This window comes from Cyrtonyx montezumae, unplaced genomic scaffold, assembly GCF_038088225.1.
Source record: "Cyrtonyx montezumae isolate F1298 unplaced genomic scaffold, pur_monq_1.0 scaffold_13, whole genome shotgun sequence".
Lineage (NCBI taxonomy): Eukaryota > Metazoa > Chordata > Aves > Galliformes > Odontophoridae > Cyrtonyx > Cyrtonyx montezumae.
The window spans coordinates 17,225,912-17,248,485 of NW_027071859.1; the positions used below are offsets into that span (position 1 = coordinate 17,225,912).

The following is a 22,574-nucleotide window of genomic DNA, read 5'->3' on the forward strand; positions in this document are numbered from 1 at the left end:
GAAAAACAAAAACACATTTTCCTTAAACTTTAAGACAGAATGGTTTGTGGAGGCTAGATGAATTCTTAAAGAGATGGCCTTGTCAGTAACGCTCCTTGAACTTGATCATTTGTCTCTACTATTTTTTCCCCAGTCCCCATTCTCGATGTTCAGGCTAGCTTGCATTGTTTCTTTTATTTGCTGTCTTCTCCTTCCACCCTCCCAGTGTGCCAGTACTCTGCTTGCTTGGGATTTGACTGTGTGATAGACCTTTGCTAATGGGTATGGTAATCAGGGTAGAAAGGAAAGCGGAATCATCCTTCTTAAGAGTCTAACGTATGAATACATTAATGTGTAGCTTCAAAGTTACCTATAATTATGTATGGTGTCATTTATAGGACTACTATTAGATCTTGTGCCATTTCTCAGGATATCTCGTATCAATTTGTATTATCTGCAGGTTCTGTTATGTAAGTGGTGAGAGAGGTTATTTCATGGCAGCATCACAAGTAATGTACATCATGACTCTAGATTTGTGGGATATCATTTCTTACTTTAAGAATGCACAAACACAAAGGTCTCGTAAGAGATTTACATGGGAACTTTTTCCCAAGCACATAACAATATGCAAATATCTCAGGATCAAAGGTAAGTCAAGAAGAATGGCACTGAGTAGAATAAGTCAGCTCAGCTAGCAGCCTAACTACATGACAGACCCACAGGCAACTTCAGAGCTGTCATCTTCACTGCCTGCAGAACTCACCAAGGCCCAGAAGCTGCTACAGGATGAGTATTTGCTGCAGTTTGGCAGCTGGATTCTGTGATGGCCTGAGTGTCACATCAGAGTGGGAGTCTTTTCCATGCTGCTGGGGATGGACACCAAGTCAGATTTGCTGAGTTTAATGTTAATTAGAAATAAATTGCCATGACAGCTTTTAAGCTGAATTCTGCGTGCCAATTATTAAAGAGGAAAAGTACTTCAAAAAACAAACCAGGACCTTTGCTTTATTTAGGAATGCACACTTAAATTATACAGGCTTGCCATTTATTTCTAGATTCTCGCAGTGTTCTACTGAGCAAAAGTGAGAAGCATATCCATGTATAAAAAACCCATGGAGTTGTATGCAAGCCATGTATTTGTTCAGCCCCACATCATATTCATTCCAGGCACAAAATTTGCTTTCTCTAACCTTGTGATTGATGATGAAGCTAATGAAAAAGTTCTCCTCAGAGTTATTTCATCTGGCCAGTGATTCTGAGTACATCACAAGTAAAAGCTGCCCTTATTTACAGAGAATGCAGTGCAGAGTACTGACAATAATCCTGTCTCTGTTACAATTAGAAGGACGGTTTTAGCCCTCAGCTAATTAGCAGAAATCACTAGAAACAGGGATTTAATGGTTTCCTGTCTTTGTTGTTGTTGTTGTTAAAGTCAAAATTATTCTGAAGATTTCTAACAATTGTAATAAAGAGCTACTTGTGTGAGATACTGAATTCTTTGGCAAAACAAAAAGAATTTGACTTATTATTCTTGGTCTCAGAAGTCAAAAGAAAAAGAAAATAGGACACATTTTTTGAGGATAGGTTTCTTCATATGTTGTTTTCTCATTAAACACAATACATCAACTGATGGAATCAATTAAAAACAAATAAAACCAGTGTCTGGTCTGAGGTGAGCTCCTGCTATTCCTGTTCTGGCATAGTGCCTCTGGCACTATTTTGACTGAATGCATGTACAACAGATGGATGTTGAGCCCGGAGTGGGGGACTGGCATACAACCAGTAAATCCCTTAGCTCCTGTTTAACTGATTTGCCTAACTTTAACTAAAGTGCCATTTGGTCAAGAAAGTCTGCAATTTGGACAGGAGAATTTGCAACCTACAATCATAAATAACCATGTAGGAGAGGTGTTTCCTCAAATACAAATATTTTTCATCTAGGCTATTTTTTTTCCAAATCTGAATTCATCTTTTTTTTTTTTTCCGCTACGAGTTAAGATTGTTCACGCCCAAATGATCAGAAAAGCACTTCACAGAATTTCTGAATACATTCAGAAACAATTTGAGACACACAAAAACAAAATCCCTGCGAAAGTCTTAAAAATCTGACAAGCTCTTTGGTATAACCCTTCTGATGCTGTAGCCCTCTTGAAGATTCAACAAATCCAAGTGCAAAGTCTTTCACTTGGGTCAAGACAATTTCCATTACCAATACAAGCTGAGGGAACAAAGAATTGAGTGCAGCCCTGTTGGAAAAGATGTGAGGGTACTGGTGGATGGGAAGCTCGACATGAGCCAGCAGTGTGCCTGCACAGCCCAGAAAGCCACCTGTGTCCTGGGCTGTGTCAAAAGAAGCGTGGCCAGCAGGGCAAGGGAGGTGATCCTGCCCCTCTGCTCTGCACTGCTGCATCCCTGCCTGGAGTGTTACATCCAGATGTGGAGTTCTCAGTGCAGGAGAGACATGGACCTGTTGGATCATGTCCAGAGGAGGGCTACAAAAATTATCTGTGGGATGGAAGATCTCTCCTACAGGGACAGGCTGAGAGAGCTGGGGCTGTTCAGCCTGGAGACAAAAAGGCTGTGAGATGACTTGATAGAGGCCTTTCAGTATCCATAGGGGAGCTACAAGAAAGAGGGCGACAGACTTTGTCAGGGTCTGAGGTGATAGGACAAGGAGAAATAGTTTCAAGCTTAAAGAGGATGGCCTTAGGTTAGGTATAAGGAAAAAGTTTTTTACAGTGAGGATGGTAAGGCACTCTTATAGCAGGTTGCCCTGAGATGTGGTGGATGCCTGTGCCTGGAGGCGTTCAAGGCGAGGCTGGACCGGACTCTGAGCAGACTGATCTAGCTGTGGATGTCCATGTTCATTGCAGGGGAACTGCACTAGATGAACTTTAAAGGTCTGTTCCAACTCTTAAGGTTTCCATGATTCTCTCCAACATAAAAGCCCCGTCCCCCAGTAATTTCCTCTAAATCACATTCCTGAAGAGAAGTAATGGGCAAAATAGGACTAAAAGACTTTTCAGAATATTTATGACAGCTCTAGAAAAACTGCTTTCCATTTTTGTACAGGTCAATTTTTATAAATTTACTAAGAACAGCTGAAAATTGAAAATTAAGAGAGGTTTACCCATCTAAGGATTGCCTGGTGAAAAAAAGAAATCTTAACAACAACAACAAAAAAATAAACACAAACTTTTGATGAGTTGAGAATTGATTACTGCTCTGAAGTAGTTGCATTTATTTAGCATACATGAGAAGAAGCAATCTGTAAAAGGATATTTTAGGGAAATCCTGGCTCCACTGCGTGGGACAGCTTATAGGCTTAATTAATATTTTCTCCTGTTATTTGATTTTGAGTTGTTTGATCTCCCATAGTTTCTTAGTCATCTTTCACAATATATTTTGTTAATAAACAATTCCACTGCTAAAGATATGAAATAGTAGTTTTGTTCAGTTTTGATAGTGAAACCAGTAAAGCAGTATTAAACTCCTCCAGGAAACCTTTTGAAACGCAAGTCATAATCAAGTAATTAAAAACAGTTCATTTTTTTCTCCAGTATTTGTGAATGCTTTCTCTCTATTAAATGAAGTCAGAAGTAAACAAAAACTTTAATAAAACTAGAATGAATGAAGCAACTTCATTCCTTTATTCTATAATTTGTCAGTTAACTGATTCAAGGCAATTTCAGATACTGGAACATTAGCAATCAAATTCAAAACATCAGCAATTCTAAGTAACAAAGTTTATATATGTGACAGTTGTATGTATCAGAACTCTGTATTATTGTGAAATCCTGATTCTGATGGAAAAGTAATTGTTAATCTATTTTTCTAGATATTAAAAATCCCACGCCTGAAGTGTGGGAGTAGACAAAGTCTTGGTCACAGGTCTGTTTAATCTGATGTATGTGTCAGCTTTTTGTATGTGCGCATTTTAGGAGAATAACAGTTTGGAAATAGCACTGGAATGGGTTCTCCAGGGAGGTGGCGGATCTCTGTCCTTGAAACTTTCCAAAACATGGGACAAAACCCTAAGCAACCTGGCCAGTATTCAGAGTTGATCCAGGATTCAGACTAGAGACTTCTGGAAGGTCCCTTTCAACCTGTGTAACTGTGGTTCTCTGATCCTGTAAAACAGCGAGTTTGGAAAAAGAAGCAAAGACTAAAGGAAATGTTGGAGTTAGAAAATGACACGAAGATTAAAAGACAGTCTGTCCCTACTTAAAAGAAACTTTGATATCAGTGATTCCTGTCCCTGACAGGAAACCACAGTGGTTTTGAGATCGTGCCCAGAGGTTTCACTTCTTAGTGTCTTTACTGTAGGGATTAATGCTACAGCATCAAAAATGACTAAGACATTGTCCCCAGTAGGTAACCCCAGCCAAGGTTAGCAGTGTGCTGAAGTCATATCACAGGAGGCAAAAAAGCGTAAGGGCTGTTCTGAAAGTATTTCTTCCTATTTTATTATGTTCACCCACATCATCAGAGATGAGTGTTGGTGGTAAAACAGTAGAGATTAAAATTCCCCACCAGTATTCTACTGTATTTCATTGTTGTGTGACAGATGGCAGCAGAGGGGCACTCTGACAAAATGGTGTCATGACAGGGAAGTGCCTATGAAGGAAAGATGTGGAACTGAGTTACTCCACCCAGAAAAAATGGCACCCATTGATCTCACTGACACTTGCTGAATGTTTTTGGAGTGCAAACAGTAGATGTGAGTGCAGTGAGGCAGTGAGTGGTGTGTTTCAACAGTGGTGGCCACAACAGTGGTGGTGAATGACAAGCCACATTCTGAATGACCATGCAGATTTTTATGAGCTCTTATTCATCACTGGCGAAAAAGCATAGCTAATAGTGGTGACTGTGTTGATAGCATACATAAATGTAAGCTTGTGTGTTGCATTTTGCTTAAACTCACAGCGTTTTCTTTTTCTTTTTTTCTTTTTTTTTTTTTCCTGGACAGCCCTGTTTATGCAGATCTCCAAGTCAAAAGAATGATTTGATAAAGAAGAATGATATATGCAACAGCAATAGATGATAGTAACCTGTGAAGTAATAGACGTAGAAAGCAGGGAAATTGGCTGATATTGATTTCAGACATCATGAGGGAAAACACTGACTTTATGTCTATATAAAGTTATAGCTAAATATTCCATTTGCATTGTCTTCCAGAAGGGCACAACTGATGATCTTCGAAGGGTTTTTTAGCCTTTCCAGGATTTTAAATTCTTTTTTATTATATAGTGCTGTTTATCTTGCTCCATGGCATCTGCTCTGAATATACTTTCATATATTCCCACAGTCTAGCTGTAAAAGTATTGAAAAAACAGATGACACAAGATGAGAGAAAATATTGCAGAAAAAAGCTTACATGCAGTTACACCAGTCTTTGTTCTCTGGGGCATTAGTTTTACTTTGTCCAACTGAACTTAGAAAAGTTCATCCAGTACCACTTGCTTAGAAGGCACATCACCAGTCCTTTTCTCTCCTGGTCTCCAATTAATGTTTATTATTATCAACTTTTAAATAACTTTGTAATTACATTAATATGCACTGTGTTGTGATAATCAAAGACTTGAAATATTATCTTATTTTAAGATATGCTGTGTATTCTGTCATTAATATGCATTATTTGAGAGTAGACAAAAAAGTCAAATGTGCATTTTAGATTTTTTTTTAAATACATGTCTTATGTGCACTGAGGTAAATGCTGAAGGTTTCCTTAACTGCTTCAAAATAATAAAAGAGTTGAGAGAAAAAGAAGTGAAAAAAATAATCTTGAGAAGTCCAAAAAACTTGGATAAAAACCTCTATCTGATAGAGATAGAGGGATTTCTGCACTGAAATTATGACCTTTCAAATAAGTTTTATCATGTAGTAATGTAATTGGGCCATAAAGTCCTTATAAAAATTTATGAAAGAAGCTTGGCTGAATGAGTCTGGTAGACGATTTAGAAACATGAATATCCCAGCTACTTTGCTGAATTTATACCTTAAAAGTTCTCCGAAGTGATCATAGCATTCTTCCATCTATGTTATGTCATTCATCTAATGCTTCTAGAGAAGATCCTGTTTAGCTGAGTCTTTTCTGTCCATTTATTTCTAAGGACTAGAATGTACAGGATGACTAAGCCAGTTGAAAATGCTGAGCGACCTTTGACTTCAACCATAAGAAATCATAAATAATATTATTTTTGCATGGTAGCAGCTCAGAATTGTCTCAGAAGCTCAATAACATCTTTGGATGAATACTCAAAACTGAGGGACCCAGGATCACAAACAACATTTAACAGTAATTAGCTTCTAGATTTAAATTCATACGAAGGCCTTTTCTTTATTCGTGTCTGGAAACACTTTAACATTGTCAAGCATATTTATTTTGGTAGTATCCTCAAACTATGTAGAAAAGATTTCCCTTTTTCTTTTCAACCCAAGTATCCACATAAGGATCTGTCACCTTTATGTGTTAGAAATTAATTTTTTTCCTTATGTTTAATTTTTATTCAATTCTGCTATAAGGTATTTGTCTTGATATGCAGAGCATGTGACACATAACTCTTATTCCAGACATTCTAAATACACCCATGTCTTTGTACTGAAGAGCCTTTGTTTTGCCCCTATGTAAGCAAAGGTTCTAGCCACTGAGGTCTAAGCATTTTAAGGACTTCAAACCATGTTGGTAAACTTCAGATCAGCCACTGCAGACAATTCCACTTGCCTGTGTCTTTAAGTATCTCTGTATTCTTCAAATACTTAACAAATTCTACTCCTAATAACTGTTGAAATACCTGTTTGGTTTTTTTTGTTTGTTTGTTTGTTTGTTTTTCACTTTAAGATTTCAGGCATAGTATGGCAGTTCTGACCTGGATATCCAATATGGGCTTATTAACAACATATACCAATGATATTTTTCATGAATCTCTCAGTTTAGGTACATTTCATAACAATTTCAGCATATTGTCCTATACATATAATTCTTGACAGTTGGCTCTTCTCTGGATTAAGGTTAACTCAAAAGAATGCAGTTTGAAAAATTATTGTTTTAGTTCTTTGAAGCTGAGAGATGAATGCATTGTTACTCCTAAGTAAGAAAAGACTAAGAAAAGAAAGTGTAGTTTGTATGCATAACTGTGGTGCAGTAAGATATCTTGATTTAGAACCCTAAATTGAGATACAAAAAGAGAATGACCTAAATGAAAGGAATGTGACTTGACTGAAATATATCAGGTGGCCTTTAAAATTCATTTGGAAGGTAGGAAGTACGTATGTGCAAATAATAATAGTGAGGAAAATTAAAATTAACATAGCTTTTATAAGGGATATTCATACCATTCATAAATGTAGAGCATTTAATGGCAAAATGAGAAGTGTTCAATCCAACGTTCTGGAATTAAGTGTCTAAACAGTACAAGTGAAAGCAGATATAGTAAAATTGCCTAATCTCCACTGAAATTACAGGAAAGTTTCTCAAATATATTCCCTGGGAGACTGACTACTAGTTTTCCTCATTAAAATTAAAAAAAATTAAATTTATTTAAAATTTAAATTTATTTTTTTCCTAGGAAAATGCATCTTTTTCAGTGGATATTAATCTGTTATTATCTGAGATCTTAGTATTTTATTTTTGTATGTGTTGTATATAATATCAATATATCACATTATATATATTACGTATAACATCACTTTATCAATATATCACATGAAAATAAATCCAGCCTGTAACCATTGAAATCAGTACGAAAATGCAGATTTGACTATCACTGTCATGTTCCCTCCTCTCTTTTGTGTTAATGTTTATTTTATCTTACTATTGGTCTCAAGTTTTTTAATACCCCGTTGAAGCATGGACCATTGAAATTTTTAGGATGTGGTGTGCTAGAAGAAGTAAAATGTATTTGTGTTGTTTATCTAATGGATGAGGCAGTCAGAAAGGAAAGGGCCATGGACTGTCATGATTTTAAGTGAAATATATAAAATTGATGGAAAGTTCTATTACACTTTTGCCTTTTCATCATAGATTTCAGGAAGGCAGACCAATGAACTGAGCACGTATTTCTCCAGTCACATTAAACATCCAGTGACCAAGTTAGAATATGTGTTGAGACAACCAAAAGACAAAAATAATTAACACATCTTTATGATCACAATATTGTATCAGCAGACATTTAAAAAGTTAGGCTTTTTTTGGTAACAGTTTATTAATTGTTTTATCACGCGTAAAATTCTTACATAGAAAATGGTAAAAAGGTGACATGTGACTTAACTATGACAAGTTTCTTATTGATAATTTAATTGAATCAATGTGAATGCATAGTTTTGCATACAAAATGATAATTTCTCATCTCTTTAATAGGAGAACAGCTCATCTAGTATGGATAGGTAATAGCTGGGCTAGGGCTTCTTCAACATGAAGACATGCAATTAAACTGAAGGGAGCAATGAGAACAATCAACAGACATATTATTGTCCGAAGAAAGAAAAAAACACAACAAAAAAAAGCAAAATGCGTGACCAAAGGAGTGACTTTTGACAGTATTTTTTTGTGGGTACTACAATAATTTCAACTGATGAAGTTGTCCTTTAAATTATCAGACCACCCAGATTTGCTGTTGAGGTGGAAAACATATCTGTGTAAAGGTTTTAGGTGTGCTGTTCACTAATTCTTTTACTGTCTAAAAATATGTTTTTAAATGGCCTTGTTTCTTCCTGCCAATCACATAATCAGTTACTCCCTGTTTCTTTTATTGTGGGGCTAAGCTAGCTTCCTCATTTTTGCAGTTCATCAATACAAAACTGATTTAAAGCTGAGCTGTATAATAATAAGCCTTTCAGCAGCCAGGCTTGACACTTGCCTTGTAATTAAGGCCTTGATGGTTGTGTTGATGGCAAATGAAAGAAAATGGCTTTGTTCTCAATTCCAGAGGCTTGATTGCTGGTTCTCCTTCTCACCTGAATTCGACCCATTCTGCATTGTGCACATGATTGCTAGAGTGTGAGTAATTGCAGTGCTGGCAGATGACATTTTCATGAAGCACACTCTGCACAGCTCCAGAGGGAATTTACAGAATTTATAGCTGGAGCAGCTCATCAAGCATGGATTTAGGAAATGCCTGTGTGAAAAGTGGGAGCCCACAACCAAATATCAGAGCTTTTCTTTTGACATTTGCTTTCACATAAAAGACTACTGTCTGCAACCTGTGTTACCTTATGCTAGCACCTGTTCTTAACTAGATTTTGTGATTAATTTGTGATTAATACAGTTAGTGAAGTTCATCAGTGCAGTTTTTTCTTTTGCTTAACTTTTTAAATTTCATTTTTTTCGTTTGAATAGGAGTTTTAGTAAGTGAGATGGAAAATGATTTTCTCATTTCCATTCATATTTTTATATTTCCCTAACTTTTCAACTATTTAAAAACTGTTGGCTGATACTTAAATAAATGTTTTTTTTTTTTTTTAAATCCTCCTATTTTCTGAATATTTTTGCCTTACAGCATATTTTGTTCATTTTGAGTGAAAATGAGTGTACTTTTAAAATAGCCACCAAAGCTTCTATAATAGAAATATAGATCAGCAATTGCTAATTGGATCATCATTAGAAACAAAACCATAATGATTTTTGTACTGATGTTTACATATTTCAGTGAGTGGTGCATTGCATGTTGCACATAAGAACTGCATACTGAAATTTTACATCATAGATAACATGTCATGATAAGCGTGATCTTTCCTTATCTCTGCTTTTGTAGTCCTGCCTCTTCCTGTCTGTCTGACAGGTCATTGTGCCCGTCTCATTTTCACCATGTATTGCTTCTGAGCAATCTCTGGTGTTTCTCTTCCCTCTTTAACACCGTAACACTTGGATCATTACCTGTTGGTTGTTTCTGTGTTTGTTCCCAGCATCAGAACCACCAGAAACATTTATGGAATTCTTGTGACCCTTTTTAATCACTGCTGTTTAGGCTGTCACCTAGTTTGCATGCAGAAATTCATAGCTACTGCGACTCAGACATATTTTTACACTGCTGTCTGTCTGACAAGCAAAAATATCTGCACCTAACTTGTAATAATTCTTGCAGATTCTTAGTCATGGCAAGTAGAGAGCCTTTCCTCCTTGCATTCAGTATTACCAAAAGTCTTGAGGTATCAGATAGGCTGAATGTTAGGTTATTGGGTTTTTTTTGTTGCTGACTTTTTTCCCTTTTGAAAAATTTTTAATTAGACTTATTGATTAAGCCTTAGGAATAGTTAGGTGAGAAGTCCTGTGAGTTTTTGTAATAAATATTTGATTCTGAGTAGTGGATTATTAAAAATATAGAGGAAACATACTGATACCTAAGCCGATAATGTGAAGCAACCTATTGCTTACTTGACTTATCCTCATTTCAGTAATAAATCTCTTTATCAGTATTAATAAATGAAAACAAGAGGAGAATCAATCTAAACTGCTGACAGTTGTTTTAATTTATACTACAGTCCTCAGATAATTCGGTAGCACAAGGAGAGAGTTTTGAAGTGTCTTACCTAAATTTATGCAAGTTATGCTGCTGACATTAAAATAAAGTGGGACTTTTTTCTACTGACTTCAGTGTAAGGAAGATGGAAATTGTAAATACATCATAGTTTTAGTCACACATAGTAGAACTTCTAATTCATTCTCAGTATTGTTAGTAAATTCTGTTCTTAGTTTTAAATGTTTTTTAGGAACTCAATGTGTTCAGTTTCATATCCTGAAAAACCTTTGAGATCTTTGGTCTCAGAGAGTTTGATAATTTGAGTCAATTGTCTTTTGAAGCCATGAAAACAATCATATTCAGGCTTTAAAGCACAAGAATTTGAGACAGTCTGCAGTTCTTAATTGTATCTCTTACAGTTGCTACTGTAGGGTTGAAATGCAAGTGGATGCCTTTGTGCTTACTTGTATTCTTCCTGCAGAAGTCTTAGAGACCCATATACATTCTGGCAGCCTTTTGGCTCTCTTTGCTCTTTTAGCAACAGAACATTTATTTTTCTGTTGAGATTTGAGTGGCAGCTCAGTCTCAAGTCTCAAGAACCTACCATTATTTTTCAGTATCTGTGACAAACCAACCTGTACCAGTCCATGGCACATAGGTAAAGGGCAGGATGTTATCCTCTGTATCCTTAGTTGGGATATTTGACATGGAAAAGATTTTCCTGTGTGAGAATAAGACATTGATCAAAGCAGAACATGCTGAGAAAATCCTGAAAAAATTCAACTTCTTTGCAAATCCGTGACAGTACAGTAAACTGTGACGAAAGGGATAGAAGCAACAGCCATAGAACAGTGAAATGCTGAGGTAAATAGGTGCTTTTGAAACTTGCTGAGTGGAAGAGAAGAAACAGCCTGATAGCATTTGCTTAATTATGGTGGTGAACCAGACATACTGGGCATTTTGAGAATGGCAATCAAATATTACGTTATAAAGACCATTTTTTGATAGAGTTAGCTTGTGACAGAAGCTGCAGTGTTGTGAATCACCTTAATATTTTTTAAAGTTAAATTTTTTAAAATCATGAAAAAGATTCACGTAGCATTCCTGTGACTGCCTCAGCAAGACTGTTAATAAGATCTGCTTTAATTTCCCTTTATAGCCATTCATGCCAACTTTTCTGTCATCTGTTCTTGCCCTTAAACTTCTCCCACTTGTGTCAGTGGGAGAACAGCACTCAAACATCATTTCTTTCTTCTTCACTTCCTTATTTGTTTTCTTACATTGCTCTTTCACTTGATAATATAAACATTTTGTGATCTTCCACATCTTTTCAGAAGTGATGTTTGATTTTGCTTTTATTTTCTATACTCTTCTACCCTTCACAACCAGAGAAAAATGATACTGTGCTGTATTTTCAGACTAATGATGAGATGACTTTTTGTCCTGTGTCTGACTGTGTATCACCCACTGCTCAGGCTATGGCATGAGACTGTTTACTATTTTGAAATCGTTTTCTCTCTCTTCTCCACTTCTCCCCCCTCCCCAGTCATGAACAATTTTACAGTAAAAGGAAGTGTACTCTGCTTCTTCTGTGCTGATTGTAAAGACCATTGCATTCTCTGTCTCCACACAGTATGTTACTTTATCTCCTCCTTTATTGTCATTATTATTGTTAATTATTTTGGCCAATACAGTCAGTCATCAACAGTCGTTTCCTCTGAGAAGCCTGAAGTTGTTGGATACTACAATGACAGTATATGTGTAGCTCTCTTATTATTCAGGGGAGGTGATGAGAGGGTAGACATTTCCTCCTTTCATTTATAAATAGGTGTATTCCTGTATATTTTGTTCTTGTAAGGTAACATCTCTTTTTATTATAGCCTTACTGTAAATCTGTTTGAATCTAAATAGAGCTAGCAGCTTGTTTTACTTTGCATTATCTTTTAATCCAGAAATTATGTATGTTATCATGTTTTATCTTCTAGTCAAGCATTCTTAGTTTCTTTTTGGCACATTTAGCTTCATATTGATGAAGGATGCAGTAATGTATATATTGGATAATGGATCCTACACATACATAATTTTACTAATGATAAATTTTCTCTACTTTTGGGGGCAAGTTATACACCTGCCTCTGTATCTGCAGATTACCATTCAAGATTGCTGTACATTGGCCCTACACTTAGACCAATATAGCTTTTTGAAATACAATTCACACTGTAGCTGGTATGTCATCCCACCTTGTTTTCTACCTTTGACACTGTTAGAAAGATGTTGTAGTAACTTGCTCTGCAAATATCCAGTGACCTATTTGAGGTCTCCTGTCAGAGGACTACAAGACTTTGTCCTTCCAATACATAAGTTCATAATAATATATATATATTCTTTCTGTGTATTTGATATTACAGCTATCCCTCTTGGGCTTTTAATTTCCGTTCTTACATTCATGACTCCATATCCCACAAAACTAGTTGTGTTGGGTTGCTTTGTAGTAGTTTTCTATCTCCAGGTAGATGTGGTATTTCTCAAGTTTGCCTTTGATTCACTTCATTAAGAAGTAAAAATAGTTATTTTTCATTTACTGAAAAGCACTAGTAAAAATGGGAGAGAATGGAGAGTGATAAAGCCAATGTCATACAATCATAGAATAGTTTTGGCCAGAAGGGATCTTAATCTACTTGGATCTGTCCAGCCATGGGTAGGGAAAGCTTCCAGTTTGCCCCAAGCCCCATCCAATGTGGCCTTGAATCCTTACAGAGATGGGGCATCCGTAACTCTTCTGAGAAAATTGTTCCAGTGCCTCACAACCCTCATTGTCAAGATCTTCCTTTTATCTAATTATATCTACTTTTTTTGTTTGTTTTGACATAGAACCATTACCCTGTTACTTCTCCCCCTGATAAAGAGTTGCTTCTTATCTTTCCAATAGGCTCCCTTTAGGTCCTGTAAAGCTTCTCAGAGGAGTCCTTAGATCCTTCACCAAGCTAAATAAACCCAACTTTGTTAGCCATTCATCATAGGAGAGGTGTTCCAGCCCTCTGATCTACTTCATCTTTGAGGTTTAACAAGAGTAAGTGTAGAGTCTTGCAGCTAGGAAGGAATAACAACATGCTCCAGTACAGTTTGGGGGATGAGCTGCTGGAGAGGAGCTCTGAGGAGAGGGACCTGGGTGTCCTGGTGGACAACAGGCTGGCCATGAGCAAGCAGTGTACCCTGGTGGCCAAGAAGGCCAATGTGATCCTGGGGTGCATTATAAAAGAGTGTGGCCAGCAGGTCAAGTGAGGTGATCCTCCCCCTCTGCTCTGCCCTGGTGACGCCTCACCTGGAGTACTGTGTCCAGGTCTGGGCTCCCCAGTGCAAAAAAGACAGGGATGCCCTTGAAAGAGTCTAGCGGGTGGGCTACAAAGATGATAAAAGGCATGGAACACCTCTCTTATGAGGAAAGGCTGAGAGACCTGGATGTGTTCAGCCTTAAGAAAAGAAGACTCAGAGGGAATCTGATCCACATCTATAAAGCAGGAGGCAAAGGGATGAGGCCGGACTCTTCTCAGAAGTGTGTGGTGATAGGATGAAGGGAAATGGCCACAAACTGATGCACAGGAAGTTCTGCACAAATGTTCATGTGAACTTCTTCACAGAGCAGTGACGGAGCAGTGGCACAGCTGCACAGAGAGGTGGTGGAGTCTCCTTCTCTGGAGACGTTCCAGACCCACCTGGACACCTACCTGTGCAACCTGGGCTAGGGAGCTGCTTTGGCAGGGGGATTGGACTGGATGAGCTCTAGAGGTCCCTTCCAACACTGACAATTCTGTGATTCATTGCCCCCTTATGGACCTATTCTAACAGCCCATGTCTTTCTTATCCTGGTGGTCTCAGAGATCAGTGCAGTCCTCCACATAGGGTCTCATAGAGTGGGCTAGATAGAGGGAATCACCTACCTTCTAGCTACATTTCTTTTAATGTGGTACAGGATATGATTATCTTTCTGGGCTGCAGGCACACATTGTGAGCACATGTCAAGCTTTTTATTTACAGGTACTCCCTTGTCATTGTCCACTCTGTATTCCTGCTTGCAATTACTCTGAGAAAGGTGTAGGAACATATGTTTTTTGCATGGGCACACCTCTTGCACTGTTAGGGTCCTTCTGGATGGTGTCTGTGACCTCCAACAAGCTGAGCCACACCACTCTGCTTGGTGTTACGTGCAAGCTTACCATACAGTCATAGAATTGTTTGAATTGAAAGGGACCTTTAAAGGTCACCTAGTCCGACTTCCACTATAATGAACAGGGACGTTTACAGTTAAATCAGGTTGCTTGGAGTCTACTCCAGCCTGACCTTGAATGTCTTCAGGGATGAAGAATCTATCACATATCTGAGCAACCTGTTCCAGTGCTTCACTACCCTTGTTGTAGAATCTTTATCCATATATCCAGTCTAAAACTTGATGAGAGTGCATTCAGTGCCACTCTCCATGTTATGGACAAAGATGTTAAATAGTATTGATCTCACTGCAGACAGGAGGGACACCACTTGTCACTGGTCTCCGTTTAGAGAAGTTGACTAATGCTTTGAGTGTGAGCATTTAGCCAATTCCTAATCCACTGAGTGGACCATCCATCAAATCCATTCCTATCCAGTTTGGAAACAAGGTTTCATGTAGGATGGTGTCATATGCCAGATAGATGATGTCACTTATTCATGGTGTTAGATCTGAGAAATGCTCTGAAGCCATAAAATGCCTTAATATAAAAGAGTAACAGGTATGGATTCATTTTTACTATAAATTGAATTTGAAATTAATTTAGTGCTCCAGTATGTTCAGAAATCATTTTCAGATAAATCCGATCAGCAAAATTGTATTCATTCTTCTGTAGTATTTTCCAGTTGTTTATGCAGACAAATGTTGGTCTTCAAGGAGAGGTTTTTTTTTTTTTTTTAACTCATAGTTGTTTTTTGTGGGTGAATGATCACATACTGCTTTTGTATTCATTTGACTGTTGTTGAAATGACAAAATAATTGAGGGACGATGAATAACTCATAGTTAATATTAGTTTTTATTTAGGAATCCAGCTTATTCTAAATGTATTTGAAAACACAGATGAGTTTGTTAACATTATCTGCACTTTCTTTCTTCTGACACTAATAGATCTTTATCTGTATTCCAGACAAATGTTTGTGAATACTGTACAGTTCAGTCAACATACATTTCAACACACAAAACAACATTGTTTCATTCACAATAATATTTTCTATAATTTAAATTGTTGTAGCTGAGTAAATATAGTGGTAGTTTTCAGGTCAACAGTAGAGTTTTGGCATTGTGATCTTATATAATGTATTACATCTTATTATGTATGATCAGTGTGATTAAAATGATATATATATGTTTGCTACTGATATCCTTCCTTGCAATATGATTTATCACAAAATAAATGTAATGCTTTCTGCTTAATAATCAAATTTTTGAAATGGGTATTTTACTAACAAAAACTTTTTTTTTTTTTTTTTGCATCAGATTCAATTATACATAGTCTTGTTAGCTCTGAGAAGCTTAACATACTATATCTTAATGTAAATGAATATTTTAAAGAGGAATCGGTTGGAACGTATGAATTTGTCTTGTTCTAGGCATGCAATAACTAGCAGGTTCAGAGTGACACTTTTTGGGTTGACAGAGTGTCAGACTCAAAGAAAGTCTCCCCATACATGTCTGTTCTCTAATTCTGAAAGCAGAACAGAATTCTGAAATGTAAGAAAGAATAAAAAAAATATATTTTTGACAGTAGAGGGTAAAATTGGCCACAGAAAAGTTTACTGGGTACTCAGGATTTTTGCTTGAATTCATTAGACAGCTCTGAACTTGTGCATAATATGTAGAAAATTCTGCCCCAAATCAGGTATTGTAATCCATGTCCTGTCACCACATTGACTCCTGGTAAGATTCTTCATCAGTAGCTGTCAGTGTAGGGGGGTAAATCTATATGTGCTATAACCCTTGCTGTCTACAGTTCATGAACTGTATATACATGTGGCGTATAGTTCTATAATCTGTAAGTTGGTGCTATCTGTTTTACATTTCCGTTTGTATGGCTATTAATATTTCTTCATATACTTTCACTACCTCTAGTTTTCTTCAGAAAACAGCAGGAAAGTTCCAGAAATTAAAATCATTTATTTGCCCTACACTTAGTTTAATCATTGGCAAGCTACTTTGATTATCTGCCTGATTTTTTTTCTGCTATGGCTCTCCTAAGCAACATTGTACTGAGGAGGTGAATATGAATACAAAAAAGTTCTTAATGTTGTCATGTGAAGTGCTTCCACATCATCAGCTCTGTATGTAATAGGCTTTCTCTGAACATAAATTGCTTTATATTAGTTTGAAGACTTGAAGTAGAGGGCAACATTTGAAGTCATCCAGTCCTGTTTGGGTGCCATCTACCTATAAGGAAATTTTCATATTCCTTACAGTCCTGGTGTCAGACAGGTTGCTTATTTTGGAAGAGCTACAAATAATGCTGTGGAGATTTTCTTTCTTTGTTCACTGTCTCCATTGCTTCTTGCAATCAAGAGGGCCTGCAGTTTTCTCATTCAGCTGTTAGTTGTTGTGTTTTCCATTTTCTCCGTTGTTATTTACATCCAGATGGAGAACTATTTACTGTTGAGATACATATTCAACTGTCCCATAAATTCCTCAGTGCTAGTTGTGTATTTTTGTCATTAGTTTTAAATTCTTGTTTACCAGCAGCTGATTCTTTTAAAATGTTAATCCTACCTAAGCTATAACTGACATCAGAAAACATGACATATAGTTTTAGCCAGGGTGCTCATAGTCTATCTGCACTCAGTGCCTGATATTAGAAATTTTCCAAGAGCACAAAGTGACAATGCTGGATATTTCCTTCCTCTGTTTAGAAGCATTCACTCTCTTACTTTTGTATTTCAGAACTCTTAAGCATTTTTTTTTAATTTATATAGAATAGTGTTTTGTAAGTTTGGGGCACATTTATCTTAAAGCAATATTGGCAATGAGATTGTCCTTTGATAGATTTACGTAAAAGTTATTGTAAAGGGTCACAAATGTTTACACTTTCAGATGCAGGAATGTTGGAAAAAAAGTGTTAATACTCTAAATATGTAATGGTAGGGAGAACAAGTATTAAGTGGATTCAGAATTTCTTATTCTCTTAAAAAAAAAGTTCTTCAACTGATTTTTTAACCTGTTGTCTTTATATATCTTGAACTTTGAGTTTATATTTTAGAGGTTGAATTTATGATATTATTTCAATTGAAATGCAGGACAGATGTCTCTTTGATGACAGCAGAAGCAGGATTAGGCCCAATAATTTTATTCATTCATTATTCAGAATAATTGGAGGCATGACTTTAGTATTTGTAAATTTATGTAAGCTGTTGTCTGCTAAAGTCTGTCTATCATCACAACTGCCTCATAAATTTTAATATTAATTCTTGAAGTCAGCTTTAAAATTTCTAACTATTGGAAAGAGTTGTGATTATTTCACCTTTCTCTGTAAAACTTGTAAATCAAATTACATCACCACAAGAAACAAATTGATGTGACTGCTGCTGCTAAAATATTCAGTTAGGCTGGAGTCCTGGACCATGGGAGTAAGAGGGTCTAGGGAATGGAAGGTTCCCCTTTGGTGAGGGAGGAGATGGTCCAAGAGCATCTAGGCAACATCACTGTACAGAAATCCATGAGCCGTGGTGGGATGCATCCACATGTGCTGAGGGAGTTGGCAGAAGTGATTCCTGAACTGCTCTCTATCATCTTCGAGAGGTTCTGGAGAATGGGAGAGGTGCCTGAAGACTGGAGCCAATGTCACTCTGGTCTTCAAAAAGGGCAAAAAGGAGGATCCGGATAACTACTGGCCAGTCAGCCTCATCTCTGTCCCTGGAGAGGTGTTGGAACATGAGTTGGAACAGCTTGTTCTGGATGCCATCTCCAGGCAGTTGGAAAAGAGATATCAGGAGTAATCAGCATGGGTTCACCAGGGGGAGGCTGTGCTCGACCAACCTGGTAGCATTCAATGATGTCATTACTGGCTGGGTGGATGAGGGGAAAGCAGTGGATGTAGTGTACCTTGATTTCAGCAAGGCATTTGTCTCCCATAGCATCCTTGTAACAAAGTTGAGGAAGTGTGGAATAGATGAGTGGAGAGTGAGGTGAGTTGAGAACTGGCTAACTGGCAGAGCTCAGAGGGCTGTGATCAATGGACCAGGGTCCAGTTGGAGGCCTGTACTTAGTGGTGTTCCTCAGGGGTTGGTGCTGGGTCTGGTCCTGTTCAGCATCTTCATCAATGACTTTGATCAGGGGATAAAGTCCACCCTCAGCAAGTTTGCTGATGATACAAAGCTGGGAGGAATGTCTGACATACCAGAAGGCTGTGCTGCCATTCAGCAAGACCTGGACAGGCTGGAGAGCTGGGCAGAGAGGAACCAGATGAGGTTTAACAAAGGCAAGTGTACAGTCTTGCACCTAAGGAGGATTAACTACATGCACTGGTACAGGTTGGGGGGTGATCTGTTGGAGAGGAGCTCTAAGGATAGAGACCTGGGTGTCCAGTTGGATAACAGGTTAGTCATGAGCCAGCAGTGTGTCCTGGTGGCCAAAAAGGCCAGTGTGATCCTGGGGTACATTAAAAAGAGTGTGGCCAGCAGGTTGAGGGAGGTGATCCTTCCCCTCTGCTCTGCCCTGGTGAGGCCTCACCTGGAGGTACCCAGGTCTACGCTCCCCAGTACAAAAAAGACAGGGATCTACTGGAGAGAGTCCAACAGAGGGCCAAGAAGATGTGAAGAGTGTGGAACACCTCTCTTACAAGGAAAGGCTGAGAGACCTGGGTGTGTTCAGCCTTGAGAAAAGAAGATTCAGAGGGGATCTGATGGGATTTATCTATGCCTATAAATATCTAAGCAGCGGGAAGCAAAGGGACGAGGCTGGACTGTTCTCAGCAGTGTGTGTCAATAGGATGAAGGGAAACAGACACAAACTGAGGCATAGGAAGTTCAACACAAATGTGCGTGGGAACTCCTTCAAAGTGCAGTGACGGAGCACTGGCACAGCTGCACAGAGAGGTGGTGGAGTCTCCTTCTCTGGAGACGTTCAAGACCCACCTGGACACCTACCTGTGCAACCTGGGCTAGGGAGCTGCTTTGGCAGGGAGTTGGACTAGATGATCTGTAGAGGTCCCTTCTAACCCCTACAATTCTGTGATTCTGTGAAAGTATACAGCCCATTAAAGGGAGGAGATGTATACATGAGAGTGGGATAGAGCTGGATGTTTCCCTGAAATTTCTGTTTTACTGTTTCAGTTTTTCTTCTGTACCTTCAGATTTGATAGGAATTGATATGTCTTTATGGCATTTGTTCTCAGCATCATTTAGAATTCAACTTTTTTGGTGGTAATTTTCTGCCGCTACTGAAACATCTAATGTTCATAGGGATGAAGTGCTAGTTACATTTTTGACATTGTCATATATAGTACATCAATTAGGGCATCTTAGAGACCTTGTCATTCAGTTGGTCCTTTAGATATTCTTTTCTTAGGTGATAAGAAATATTAGCCTCTTACAGGTATGTATGTATGCTCTATATTTCTACTTTTGCAGAAGTAATTGAATTTTTTGTTTGAGCCCCTGAAACTAAACACGTTTCATTACCAGTGTTTTAATAGGAGACTGTAGGGACTTCATTTTTTCTCTCTTCGCAAGGGCAAATGAATTGCCTGTGGCTCTGTGTGTATTTATGAAGCTTAGATTAAGGCAGGTCTCTGAACAGATAATGCATTTGGAGAAACTTGATTTGTATATGCAAAACAGTGTTCCCTATAAACACAAGAGAGCTCTGGGATATCAGATTTTCAGATTTGAAATAAGAGGTCAAGAGTGCATAGTGGAAGCCTTTACCCTTGCATGTTTAGCAACTGATTCTCCTTCTATGGACATATTCAAGACCCGTCTGGATGCCTAACTGTGTGAGCTATTGCAGGGTACCTGTTTTAGAAGGGGGTTGGACTCAGTGATCTCTTGAGGTCCCTTCCAACCTCTGCAGTTCTGTGATTCATTTTCATCTGTTAATACTCACTGTTTATAATAATCAAGACTGATGTTGCTGTAAGTAGATCTGAATGCTTTTATGGCATTAGGAGAAAAACTGAAAAGATATATATTTTTTAAACTAGATTGTTAGTTAAGCAACCAATTAGAATATAATGATTACATTCGTTTTCACTATCTCTTGAAATAATTTTTGTTTTTCCAAGAACGAGTGTTTTTGCTTATGAAAAGAGTGAACACATTCTAGTATGGAAAATTCTGCTGTTTTAAAGAAGTTAAAGCTCTGCTGTGTGCATCCCGCTGGAGCTGCAGGAGTCAAGGAGGAGCGCGTGGTGCCTTCTCTTTGCCCTACTCATGACCGCTAGCCGTGGTGCTGAAACCCTGCACTGCCACAGCTTGCATTGATAGATCCCAGTACACTGCTTAAGCAAAAATATAAAAGTAAACCATACCTATCATTTACCTTATTTTTTTTTTTTTAGGTTTTTTGGGGGGGTAGGAGGTGAATCTTACTCTGTAAATAATAGTTTCTTGTTTTCGTTTATTATTGAAGTTGCACAGTGTATTGTCATCATTATGTCAATTATTGTTAAATAAATCAGCCTGTCCTAATCTTGCAGAATTTCATTTTAAAATCAAAGAGAAAAGCCACATTATGGCCACTCTGTAGGTGTGCGTATAGCCGTATGTATATCACTGATTATTTTTTAAGCAGTATATTATTAGAATTAATGGTAACAGACAAGAAAATTCTTAAGAATAAACGTCTCACTCAGAGTATCATATTGTAATAGAGAAAAAAGAAAAAAGCTAATAATCAAGAATTTTGGATTTCTGTGCAATGATTTTATGCATAATTCTTTATTAAGTCCTTATTTTTAATTTGAAATTTATCAATAAACTCAGGTTCATTTGTGAAAAGATTCAATTTCTACATAGAATTTCAGAAATTTTGATGTAGATTTTGACATTGTTTAGAAGATGATAAGGCTTTCTTTTTAATTATCTATAAAATGTGAAAAAAGATAATAAAATAATACTTCTTAGTGTATTTACATGGGCATAGTTTGTTTAATAGTAGTTTGTAATCATATTTCTGTTCACATTTTTTAATTCTGTAGAATATATCCTTGTCTGAAAAGTAAAATGTAAGACATTCAGTACAGTTATCTTTTAGAAGATTTATGGTAATGCTGCTGAATTTAGCTGAGCATAAAAAGCATGGTGAGCCCCTCAGGGTCTCTTCATTTTCCCGACACACTCCACTGCTGCACCATTAACACTTCGTCTGTTATTGCCATCTACTTAGTTTAATGAGTATCTTTGAATTTGAAGTTCTACACAGGAAACAACGGCTAAAATAACTGATGTACCTACTGCAGCTTTCAGCAGAGTATTTATTCCCTTTGTATTTTTTAAGTAATAAATACCTTCATGTTCTTCAGCTGTGTAGTTATATCATGATGGTTTCTTTAATTATGGTAGGTGCTAATCACAAGCATTGAGTAACGACTAGAAATGTGATGCTTTGTCTGCGTAAAAAGTAAACACATGCTGGATAGCTTCTTCATCACAGTAAAGTTCTATTAATACGGACACTTTAATGTGGAGAAGGAATAGTAGTATTGGAGATTTTGTGCTATCAAAGCAGAATATTATATTACTTCTATGAAATCAGAAGACAGAGAGGCTAGGTGCTGTTTACTAATACCTGTATGAATCCAGCTAACTGCAGTGAAGGGTCGGTATGTGGCTCATTAGATTGGATTCCTAAATCTGAATTTATTACAGTCCTATGAGTATGTGCATAAAAAAATCTTAAATTATGAAACAATAAACTGTATTATCAGACAAGGACTCAACCTGTTTTAAAACCTGAATAATGCTGCACTGGGATACATCGTAGAATTTAAGAATAACGTTCTAACTTTGTACTGATTATTGAGTGATCAGCAAATGCAAAAGATTGCTCCAAATCACCTGAGATACTTAACTGATCTGGAAAGTCTCTGAAGGACCAAGTAAAAAGTCTGAGTAATTGAATGAATTTCTGTTCC

General features: G+C 37.3%; 1 protein-coding gene across 5 annotated transcripts in view; it reads left to right on the forward strand.

Annotated features, from left to right (window-relative positions):
* Positions 1-22,574, forward strand: part of MYT1L (myelin transcription factor 1 like) — a 287,002-nt gene that overhangs the window by 61,997 nt on the left and 202,431 nt on the right. The gene's annotated exons all lie outside the window — the stretch shown is intronic.